Source organism: Nicotiana tomentosiformis, chromosome 9 (genome assembly GCF_000390325.3).
Source record: "Nicotiana tomentosiformis chromosome 9, ASM39032v3, whole genome shotgun sequence".
Taxonomy (NCBI): Eukaryota; Viridiplantae; Streptophyta; class Magnoliopsida; order Solanales; family Solanaceae; genus Nicotiana; species Nicotiana tomentosiformis.
The window spans coordinates 7,581,502-7,593,785 of record NC_090820.1 but is presented as its reverse complement, the minus strand read 5'-3'; the positions used below and the strand labels follow the sequence as shown (position 1 = coordinate 7,593,785).

The window sequence follows — 12,284 nt, the reverse complement described above, 5'->3', positions numbered from 1 at the left end:
ATGACCGTGTATAACTCCTCACCATGTCAACTGAAACAAATCGTAGGCTAAACCTTTTTGACCATGGCAAATAATATCGCGTTCCATAAAAAGAAATCGTGGTTCATTTTCCATTGATTGTTTAAGGTGAAAATGAAGGAATATAATGACGGAGACGGACTAATAATAAAGTCATACCACAACTTAGATGTGCACCTCAATTAACATGGCTAATTAATGACTTCACTTGGCATCTTAGAAAATTAGAGTTTATAATATCAGCAGATAACTTATTAAAGTAGTCACTATTTGCATAATTCCCTTTCTCCTCCTCTGTAGTCTGTACTAATACTTTTCATCTTCTTGTTTGGCTGCAAAAAAAAGGAGATATTCGCATAACACATTATTAGTCTTTTGTTAAATAAAAACAGAAAAAAAGAAAGTAATCCCATCTAACTAAAAATAAAAAAAGGCTAATTTAAAATTGAGCAAATCTCTTTTAAAAATTAACATATGGTTCAAAAACGCAAGTTGTTTAAGGAGTACCTTTTTTTGTTTTTCCGAGTCGTGAATATTTATGCGTTGTGTAACTTCCACCGTACATTCCCAATTTTTGCTATGCGGCAAGGGAGACAGATCGTGAATTGAATGAGTGTTCCTATCACGAGATAGGGATAGGGTTTAGGATTTTCAGCTAAATTAACAAGCAAAAGGCTAGCCTAGAAAGCCCAAGGTTTGCAAATATGTATGGGCTTTTAATACATTTGTTATATCGGGTAGTCAAATATACGAAAAATATATGCTGAATATGTATAAAGTATGTATATTATATGAATATACTCAAAAAAATATTTTTGTTGGCTATTATAAAAAAATGTGTGAGTGTGTGAGTGTGTGTATATATATTTCTTTTAGAAGATTTGGTGTATGTGCCCTTTGTAAGTCTTCAATTAATTAAAGAAAATTTTACATGGTATAGCTAAATTATACACTATATTTATAATAAATAAATACACTTTAAACTAATTATAATACATAGCTACATATTGAGTTTTATAGCAAATACCATCTCTAAGGGATTTCTAACCCTAAAGTAGCTTTTTCCTCTCTCTCTCTCTCTCTCTCTCTCTCTCTCTCTCTCTCTCTCTCTCTCTCTCTCTCAGATCCAGGTGTATTTTCTCATATCTGAGTGTATTTCTCAGATTTGAGTATATTTTAATTTTTATGGCCAAATCAAATACAACGAAATACACAATATGGTCGGATCGTCTGACCGAATTTGGTAGATACTATGTGATAGTGTATTTTCAGATCTGGCCGGATTTTTATTCGTCTTCATTTTTTAGTTTTAATACAATGTATACAGTGTTTTGCTTGGGTGGAAGACGTCATCTCCGACGAACTTTCTTCTCTTCTTTGCTATTGAGTCACATACAATGATACAAATACATTGTGTTCTGTACAAATACACTCAAATTTGTGTGTATTATGTATTTTTCCATTCAAATACAATTAATGTTTTTGTATTTTTGCCTGTATTTTTGTATTCCAAAGGTTATTTTTGTGGCAGATCCTAATTTTTTTAATTTTTTTTGTTGTTGTTTGAATACAACCAAATTAAATACAGTAAATTGAATACAATATAAAAGCAGCTAAGAATGAATACACTAAATTGAATACAACCGAATATTACTGTTTTTTGTTGTTTGAATATAGTCGAATTGAATACAATGTAAAATAGTTAATAATGAATATAGCCGAATTGAATATAGTGTATACAACCGAATTGAATAGAGCGGTATACACCCTATTTCTTGATTTTTTATTGTTTGAATACAATTGAATTCAATACAGTGAAATTGAATATAATGTAAAATATATAAGAATGAATACATCCGAATTGAATACCGTATATATAACTAAATTGAATACAATGACATACATCCCATGGCAAATAATTAGTAGCCATGGAATGTAATTAGCTAAATTATAGATACGCCCAACAATAAACCCCCAAACAATAGTCATTTCTAAAATTTTTCCAAAAAAGAAATCCCATCATATAATTTTTCTTGGGTAATTTGCAAAAATAGGATCATTTGGTGCCGCCGTTTAAATTTTGACCCCGTTAAAAAAAATCTTGAGAAAATAGCCTCCCACTAGAATTTTGGGAAGCTTTTTTTGGCAATCTCCAAAATTTCTCATATGATGATCATCAGGATTTACCACAAAAATCTAGCAATCTTCAATCTTCCCCCCAATCGTGATCACTAGGATTTACCACAAAACTGTGAACAACTAATTTTTTACCACACCTGAATTCTATACTATTTTAGTGTAAATATTTCTTTTAGATCTAATCTTGATATTTTAAATTTTTAGCTTACTTTTATAGGTTTTATTTGAGAAGAATTAAAAATTATAAAAAATATTGCACGTTCTTAGAGTATATGTTTTGTTCCTATTTTTAAATAGATGAAAATTTACAAAAAAATATGTTTTTTTTTAAATTAGGATCTTAATAAGTAAACTAGTAACTTTTAATCTATTTTTAGTTTCATTTAAATCATAGTCCAAGTATATATTTGTATTAGTCTAAAAATAGGTAATTAATGTTCTTATCTTTATATTTTCTTTTTTTTTTTCTCTGAAAAAAAAAATGGAGAAAAGATCCTAATTTAATCACTAATCTCAAATCTTTAACCTCCCAAAAATCCCACAAGCCTCACGTCTCTCATCCCACACTCCCTAACTTTCACGCCACTCACACACACATGACATCACATACATACACAATCTCACCAACACTCATTTCTTTGAATGCATAATCCCATTAATTTATATAAAGACATAAAAGGGAGGAGTATGAGGGGATCGGAGAGCGAAAAAAATCAGCAACTAAGAAAAACTAGCATTGTTCTTTTAGAGTGAAAATTACTTGGAGTTAAACTGTTTGGCGAACTTATTAGGTTCGGAGTCAAAAATCGAAGTATCCTTCGTGGTTTTAAGTTCGCGGGTTCAATTCAGCAGATTGTAAATAGTTTTTTTATTGTGAAATCTTACAAAAAAGGTAACACTCAAATCTCGTCTGTATAGTTAAACATGATATATGAGATCTATGTCTTCTTAAAGTCTGAAAATTTTCTTTAATTTGTTTGTAAGTTTTTTGTTAGAATTTTTATTTTTATTTTTTGCCATCTTTTCTTTTTTCTCCGGTAAGATAGAGAAAAGTGGCTACAGTTTGTTACTCCTCTTTGTATGCAATATTTAATATATTAGAAACACTTTTATACTAATTTATGAATTTAGAAGCAAGATACAGTGAGAGTTAGCATGTTATTCTTAATTAGTTAAGTCTATATAGTTTGTAAAGCTCGGTCTTGTTTTGAATTAGTAAATCCAATTTGGGGTATTGGTATTAATCAATTTTATTAGATTGGTCAAATTATTTTAATAAGACAGTGAATTGGTCAAATGACTTTTATCAATCAAGTTTAGTAGGCTGGCAATTTTGTAAGAATTCCGTTGGTAAATCTATTAAGTTTGGTCATGTTATTTAATACATTTATTTTTACATCTTCTGAATATGAAATTCAACCTTTGTCTCTGTTAAGGCATTGATTTTTGAAATTAGTTTGTATTGGTAATATACTTATTGTCAAATAGATTTAACGAATTAAAAATATTGAGTCAAAAGATTTTATATTTGACTTTTGACGAACTGATTGTATTCTTTAGTGCAAGTTTATTTGTTTTAGTCAAAGATTGTATTTAGGCTTCAATTTTAGATAAATAGCAATTAATTTTTTTTTTAGAAGAATGTAAGTTTTAAGTTCTATATTTTCCCTAATATTGATATTTAAATTTGGTAGTTGCTTATATCGACGTGTGTCTTTGTAAAAGAATGATTTCATATCATATTTAATTGCTTCATATTGGTTATCCATTGTTTTTCTTTATGACAGATTAATGGTTGAGTATATTTAATTGTTTAAATATTATAGCTTGTTTGGTAAGCTTGTTACAAGAACTAAAATAATTAGAGTGGTAAGAACAAAATTATTGTGAGGGAGCGAAATGATCCACGAACTAATTCAAGACTCGTTCCAACAAGTAAAAAAAAAAAATAATAAAAATGTACAATTAAATATCTCGAATCTAAAAGAGACAAAATAATTTAAATATTCTAAATACAATATTAGCGTATGTGTTCATACCCGAACCTTGGATTGATATGCTTAAATAATAAAAGGATCATGTACGCATTCCCTCAAATAAATACCTTGTGTGCATACCGCATCTAGGTCAAAACAATTAATAAAATAATTAGTTAAGTGGTAATAGGCAAACCATAATCAATAAAAATACAAGAATAACCAAGAATTAATTTAAACCGGACATAAGTCAACAAAAGCGACCCTGCTAGAACCACGGGACTCGAGAGGTGCCTCACACCTTCCCCTCGGTCAACAGAATTCCTTACTCAGTCTTTTATTTTTGTAGACCATAAATTAGGAGTCAAACATTCCATTTGATGAGGGATTCAAATAAAAGGTGACTTGGAACATCAAAACTCAATTTCAAGCGGCGACTCTAAATAATAAATAATCCTTTTTCAAATCGTCACTTTAATTGGAAAAACTCTTCTAACTCAACCTCGTAATAAGGGTTGTGAAAAAAAAAAGGTGTGACAAAAACCGAACGGATCGCCAAGATTCTTTAGCTAGCATTGTGGCTGAAAATTCTAACGATCACCATAACTATCTGCTAAGGAAAATTCTGATTGCTAGGAGTGCTAAGGAAAATTCCGATCGCTAGGAGCCTTCCCTAAATTTTAGTTGGAGGCTATTTTTCCAAGAATTTTCTTATCCGGGCCAAAATTTGAACAGTGGTCCTGAAAAGGTCCATCCGACGTAATTTCTTGATCTTTCTTAACATAAAATTCGGGATAAGGTTAATTATAATCTTTCTTTATTTTTGGTTCGCTTGCATATAATTTACTTCCTTCGTCCCAATTTATGTGACACCTTTTTTTAAATCTGTTCCCAAAAGAATATTACTTTTTTTATATTTAAAAATAATTTAACTTAAAAGTTTCCATCGTATCCTTACTGAGATAATTTATAGCTATACAAATATCTAAGGCTAGTTTTAGACTATAAATTTCAAAATTTTTTATTTTCTTTTTAAACTCTGTGCCAAGTCAAATGGTGACATGTAAATTGGGACGGCTGAAGTATTTGATTTTCGCCTATCAAAATAATGCAAAATAAGTGAGTTGTTTTAAACAATATATAATTTATATAATTTTCTTTTTAGTTGTGTCGCTTTACTACTATTTCGAACCTCCTCCAAGAAGGTAATATAAAACAAAGATTAAAGACACCTAGTGAACACAATGATCAAGCAAATCTTATTCAAATTCAGTAGAGGAATGTAACTTACAGTATTTATATCCAAGAATTTATTATATCTACTTATCATTTCCCATTTCTGATTCGGCTAATGCTTAAACAAAAAGTACAAAATCAAAGTATTTTTTACGAGAAAATTCAAGATTTGTATGGATGGCACCAAGCATGCGAAGAACAAGATGAAGAGTGGACTCTTTTCTTATGGAGTAATCCTCTACAGTGCCATTCTCCAGTTGCTTGCCACCAAATATCAGCCTCTGATGATCTGTTTCGATCCCTGTTTTTTCATAGATCTTCACCTTCAAATTATCAATGGTGTCGAAGGTTTCCACGTCTAGGGTTATCGTCTTGCCTGTGAGGGTTTTCACGAATATCTGCATTGCAAGTAAAAGAAAAATGAACCCTCACGATAGATGTGTAGTGAGGTGTCAGACTAAACCAGGAATTCCTGTCAAACTTGAAAGAAGTTATAAAAATAATTTCTTTCAAAAGGGTGTTCAATATATATTATATATCTCTAAAATCTAATATATACATAATATAATTTTTCGACAAAGGATGATCAGTTGACTACCCTTAGGATAATGTAGTTTAGCGCCAGAAAAACTTTATTAATAAAAGAAAGATGAACCATACAAGGCTATTGGGATCTTTATTATGACAGAACAAGTATTGTTCGTTTTATCACTTGATGTTTATTAGCTACTTTCAATTAGTTAAGCCAGATTGACTCAATAGTTATATCTTTCAATATATATAGTAACACTTAATATCTATTAGCTACTATATTGCTTTTTTGATTTATACCTTTTAGACTTACTACCTCCTGTGACTTAATATTACGAATTAATACACACAAATGATGTTAAAATGATCTTGCATGTACAAAATATGAACCTCCTTTTAAACACATTTTGGGGTCGTTTCGCATGATGGATGAACAAAAATAATCTTGAGATAAAAATGTAGTACCGCCTTATATATCCTTTGTTTGATTACTAATCCTCGGATAAGTTATTCCAGGATTAAAAATAGTACCTCGATAACTTATATCTGCCAGAGGGTGGAATAGTAATCCCATAATTAAGGTGTCCCAGGATAAAGTAGTAAAATTGACAGTCTTAGAATTAAAACAACATACCAAACAATTAATAAGAAATAATACAAGGATAACTAAATTAATTCCAGTATAACTAGTCCCATCATAACTTGTCTTCAAACCAAACGATCCAAGTATTATACGTTTAAGCTGGAGTCTTTTAGGCTTGAATTTTGGATAACTCTGATGAAATTCTCCTCCTGTTTATGCATATAACTCAACATAGAGCTAGCTAGCATTCGTACAAAGATATAACTTAACAAACTATCAAAGTTTAGACATTCCTTTCCCTATTTTCACAACAAAAAAATAACTTATATGGAAAGTGCTGTCGAGAATTAATTAAAATATATATGCCCTCTGATAATATAAGTAATCATGGAATACAATTGAAAGATCAAGAGAAAAGAAAAGTGAGAGTACCGTAGATAAATGTAAAGAAGTGCAGAAACTTGGAGCTAACAAAGGCCAATAGAACAAGAAGAATATGTGTATAATGAATTGCCTGTTGAGGTTTGTGCTTAGACAAGATGGCTTTCTTATATTTGCTAATTCTGCATTTACCAACTTTTTAAGAAATGCCTTCTAAAGTCAGCTAGTGACTAAGTCATGAATTATCTTATCCAACGCGGTTTGGCGTGTTTGCACAAGTATTCTTTGTTTTCATGTTTTAAAAATACGTTTATGGACAAGCTGCATTTTAGTCTCTGACTTATAGGTCAATAGCCGTGGAAGCAACCATTAATGTTTGAATTAGCATAGACTGTCTACGTCACGCCTTTTGGAGTACGCAGTGCGCCCCTTCCCGAATCCTACTTGAATGCGAGATGTTTTTGTTATTCCCGCCAATATTGCTGTATTTGTAAATAATAATTCTGCAAAATATAAGTTAACGTAATGAAACAATAATAAATTCGAGCCCACTGAATTCACAGTGTTTCCTTAAGGAATTTAATCCCCTCCTAGTACCCAAGGTAATGGATTATTTCCTCCCAGGATAGAACGAATAACACACTGGTGTAGCGGTACTTCAAACCCCAGTATTTCAGCGAACACAAAGTTCGGTAGCAAATCACACTTACAGTTGCTTTGTTTGAAGTTAAAAACAATACAGAACGAAGAAGTATAAACTCAGAAAATCGTATGGAAATGCTGAGAGGAAGGAGTGCAAATGTATAGCCAATTTGTTGAGCGAATTGTGTGTTGTGTGTTGAGTGTCTTTCTTCAACATCTGCTGCACATATATATATCAGCCAGTGTTGAAGAAGACCAAACGTCCACCCTCCATGGTGGAGCATGCATTAGCTTGTCATGTTTGTGGAGCAAGCACATTCATGGTGGGAAGAGCATTAGGCGGCTGCCAAATGGTCAATATACGGATTGAAAAATATCCGTTACAAATGCGGATAATCTTACGTTAATATTTACTATTAACAAATAAATTTGGTCCAAAAAATTAATCAATCAATCGATCATTTGACCAAATCCAAATCCAAATCCAAATCCAAATCCGAAGCCGAAGCCGAAGCCGAAGCCGAGCCGAGCGAGCGACGACGACGACGGCGACGCGAGGCTTGCTTTCTTCTTAACTCTTTAAGAGCTACAAGAAGAGCAATTATATATATACCCACCAAAAATGTCTTCCTCTTCCAATATGAGACAATGTCTCATTGTCAAGAGGGAAAAACTTAAAATTTTACTCAAAATTTTATTTTCCCTCCATTTTCCATTCACCCTCATTTTAAGAATATTTCATCTTAAAAACAAAACCTCAACAATCCCCCACATGAATGGGGAATGGCTATATCACGAAAGTATGCATGGAAAAACTGTGTGATTTACAAGTAAGGATTAATCGCATCTGGATAAGTAGGTTTCCCTTTGAACTTTCCGTAGTAAACTTATGTCGGATATACTCGGTCAATCGGTAGATTTGATATCTTTGAACCGTCGATCTTTGGTGTATACCTAGACAACCATAAGTCACACAATCAACCCTTAACCGTCTTTGGTTCTCATTGTTGTGTTCGTTTCAGCCATGAACACCGTCCGGTTTCATAAGTGCATAGAGAACTGGCCTTACAAAGTTCTCCTTGAAGCGGCTAACACTTCACACTTACATAGGTGATTCCTAAACGTGTCATCCTGTAGATACACTATTTGATATACCCCGTATCAAATTTAGAAATCATTAAAAAACCTTAATGCTTTATCCTTGGTACTGAACATTGTCTCATCACGAGAACGGACTAAAATTTTATTTGACAATGTTGAACCGTCATTAATGACTTTGTTTGATCTCCTTGAACCTAGATCTTGGGATCTCCAGTCTTCTAGGTAGAGTTACCGCCACAATGACTTGTTCTCGGCCATAGCCCCATTTCCCTTGATGATTTCTCAACTACCTCTCTAGTTAGGCCTTTTGTAAGTGGATCCGACACATTATCACTTGACTTTACATAGTCAATCGTGATAATTCCTCTAGAGAGTAATTGCCTAACGGTTTTATGTCTTCGTCGTATATGACGAGAATTACCGTTATACATAACGCTCCCAGCCCTTCCAATTGCCGCTTGACTATCACAATGTATGCATATTGGTGCCAACGGTTTGGGCCAAAATGGAATGTCTTCCAAGAAATTCCGAAGCCATTCAGCTTCTTCACCGGCTTTATCTAAGGCTATGAATTCAGCCTCCATTGTAGAGCGGGCAATACATGTTTGTTTGGACGACTTCCAAGATACCGCTCCTCTACCAATAGTGAATACATATCCACTCGTGGACTTAGAATCAGTTGAACCGGTGATCCAATTTGCATCACAGTATCCCTCAATCACCGCATGGAAATTACTGTAGTGCAATTCAAAGTTCCGGGTATGTTCTAAATATCCCAAAACTCGTTTCATTGCCATCCAATGAGATTGGCCTGGATTGCTCGTATATCGACTCAGTTTACTTATAGCACAAGCTATATCTGGTCGTGTACAATTCATGATATACATTAAGCATCCCAACACACGAGCATAATCCAATTGTGATATGCTTTGGCCTTTGTTCTTTGCTAATGCAAGATTCACGTCAATTGGAGTCTTTGCAACTTTAAAGCCCAAGTGCTTGAATTTTTCAAGTACTGTCTTAATATAATAAGATTGTGACAATGCCAGACCTTGAGGAGTCTTATGGATCTTAATTCCCAGAATTAAATCAGCAACTCCCAAGTCTTTCATATCAAACTTGCTATTGAGCATACGCTTAGTAGCATTTATGTTGGCAATGTCATTACTCATTATCAGCATATCATCCACATATAGGCAAACAATGACTATGTGATTTGGAACATTTTTAATGTACACACATTTATCACATTCATTTATCTTAAAACCATTTGACAATATTATTTTGTCAAATTTCGCATGCCATTGTTTGGGTGCTTGTTTTAGTCCGTAAAGAGACTTAACAAGTCTACATACCTTCTTTTCTTTACCTGGAACCACAAACCCTTCAGGTTGTTCCATATAAATTTCTTCCTCCAACTCTCCATTTAAGAAGGCCGTCTTAACATCCATTTGATGAATTTCAAGACCATACACTGCAGCTAATGCTACCAACATTCGTATGGACGTAATTCTTGTAACTGGAGAGTATGTATCAAAGTAGTCTAGACCTTCTCATTGTCTATACCCTTTGACTACGAGCCTTGCCTTGAATTTATCAATAGTGCCATCATCTTTGATTTTTCTCTTAAAAATCCATTTAGAACCCAAAGATTTATTTCTAGGAGGAAGATCAACCAATTCCCATGTATGGTTGTTCAATATGGATTCTATTTCACTATTGACTGCCTCTTTCCAAAACAATGATTCCGAAGAAGTCATAACTTCTTTAAATATTTGAGGCTCATTCTCCAATAAGAAAGTCACAAAATCTGGTCCAAATGAAGTAGACGTTCTTTGACGTTTACTACGTCTTGGATTCTCCTGATTACATGTACTTTCTTTGTTTCTTCCCGAGGTCGTTTAGATCCTTCACCAAACGACTCACATTCCTTTTTATACGGATATATATTTTCAAAGAACTCAGTATTATCTGATTCTATAACCGTATTATTATGAATGTCAGGATTTTCTGATTTATGAACCAGAAATCGATATGCTTTACTATTTGTCGCATATCCTATGAAAACACAATCAACGGTTTTCGGTCCTATCTTTACCCTTTTGGGTTTAGGAACTTGCACTTTTGCCAAACACCCCCACACTTTAAAATAATTCAAGTTGGGCTTCCTTCCTTTTCATTTTTCATATGGAATAGATTGTGTTTTGCTATGGGGCACTCGATTTAATATTTGATTAGCCGTAAGAATGTCTTCCCCCCACAAGTTCTGTGGCAAACCAGAACTTATCAACAACGCATTCATCATCTCCTTTAATGTGCGATTCTTTGTTTCCGCAATCCCATTAGATTGGGGCGTGTAAGGGCTGTTGTTTGATGAATAATTCCATATTCTAAACATATTTTTTCAAAAGGAGATTCATATTCACCACCCCTATCACTTCTTATCATTTTTACTTTCTTGTTAAGTTGCGTTTCAACTTCATTTTTGTATTGCCTGAATGCGTCTATTGCTTCATCTTTACTATTCAGTAAGTAAACATAGCAATATCGAGTACCATCGTCAATAAAAGTTATGAAATACTTCTTTCCACCGCGAGATGGTATTGACTTCATGTCACAAATATCTGTGTGAATTAAGTCTAAAGGATTTGAATTCCTTTCAACTGACTTATAAGGATGTTTAACATACTTAGATTCCACACATGTTTGACATTTTGATTTTTCGCATTCAAACTTGGGCAGTACTTCCAAGTTAATCATTTTCCGCAAGGTTTTATAATTGACATGTCCCAAACGTACATGCCATAAATCATTTGACTCAAGTAAGTAAGAAGAAGCTGAAATATTATTATTATTTTCCACAACCATTATATTTAGGTTGAAAAGGCCCTCGGTGAGGTAACCTTTTCCTACAAATATTTCATTCTTACTAATTACAACCTTGTTTGACACAAAAACGCACTTAAAACCGCATTTAACAAGAAGTCCAGTAGAGACTAAATTCTTTCTCATTTCGGGAACATGAAGGACATTGTTCAAAGTCATGACCTTGCCAGAAGTCATTTTCAGAAATATCTTTCCATATCCTTCAACTTTTGCTGTTGAAGCATTTCCCATATAAACTGTCTCTCTGGGTTCAGCAAGAGCATAGGTAGCAAAAGCCTCTCTAACTGCACAAACATGGCGAGTGGCTCCTGAATCAAACCACCACAGTTTAGGATTTCCCACCAAGTTACATTCAGAAAGCATGGCACACAAGTTATCAACATCATCATGGTTTACTACCATGTTTGCTTGACCTCTTTTCTTGTCTTTCTTCGGAGCACGACACTCCGTAGACTTGTGTCCAGTTTTCCCACAGTTGTAGCAGTTTCCACTGAACCGCTTCTTGCTTGGGTTGTATTTCGGACCAGAAGCCTTCTTCCTCTTTTTTTTAGCTTCAAACAATATTTGCTCCCATTATTGTTGAATTTCCACGGCCTCTCCTTTCAGCAGCTTTATTGTCCTCTTCGATTCTCAACCGAACAATGAGATCTTCAAGGGACATTTCCTTTCGTTTGTGTTTCAAATAATTTTTGAAGTCCTTCCACAACGGAGGCAACTTCTCAATCATTGCTGCTACTTGGAATGCTTCGTTGATGACAAGACCTTCAGCAAGTAGATCATGAATAATCACT

The 12,284-nt window shown here is 33.5% G+C and overlaps 2 long non-coding RNA genes across 2 annotated transcripts; both read right to left on the bottom strand.

Moving 5' to 3' along the window:
* Window positions 1-163: 163 nt before the first annotated feature.
* LOC104096269 (uncharacterized) lies at window positions 164-652 on the bottom strand. Its single transcript, XR_686287.2, has 2 exons — window positions 526-652; window positions 164-350 (listed from the first exon to the last, which is right to left on the bottom strand). It is a non-coding gene; the product is annotated as an uncharacterized lncRNA (long non-coding RNA).
* A 4,717-nt stretch (window positions 653-5,369) lies between these two features.
* On the bottom strand, window positions 5,370-7,033 carry LOC104096270 (uncharacterized). Its single transcript, XR_001969287.2, has 2 exons — window positions 6,916-7,033; window positions 5,370-5,767 (listed from the first exon to the last, which is right to left on the bottom strand). It is a non-coding gene; the product is annotated as an uncharacterized lncRNA (long non-coding RNA).
* Window positions 7,034-12,284: the final 5,251 nt, after the last annotated feature.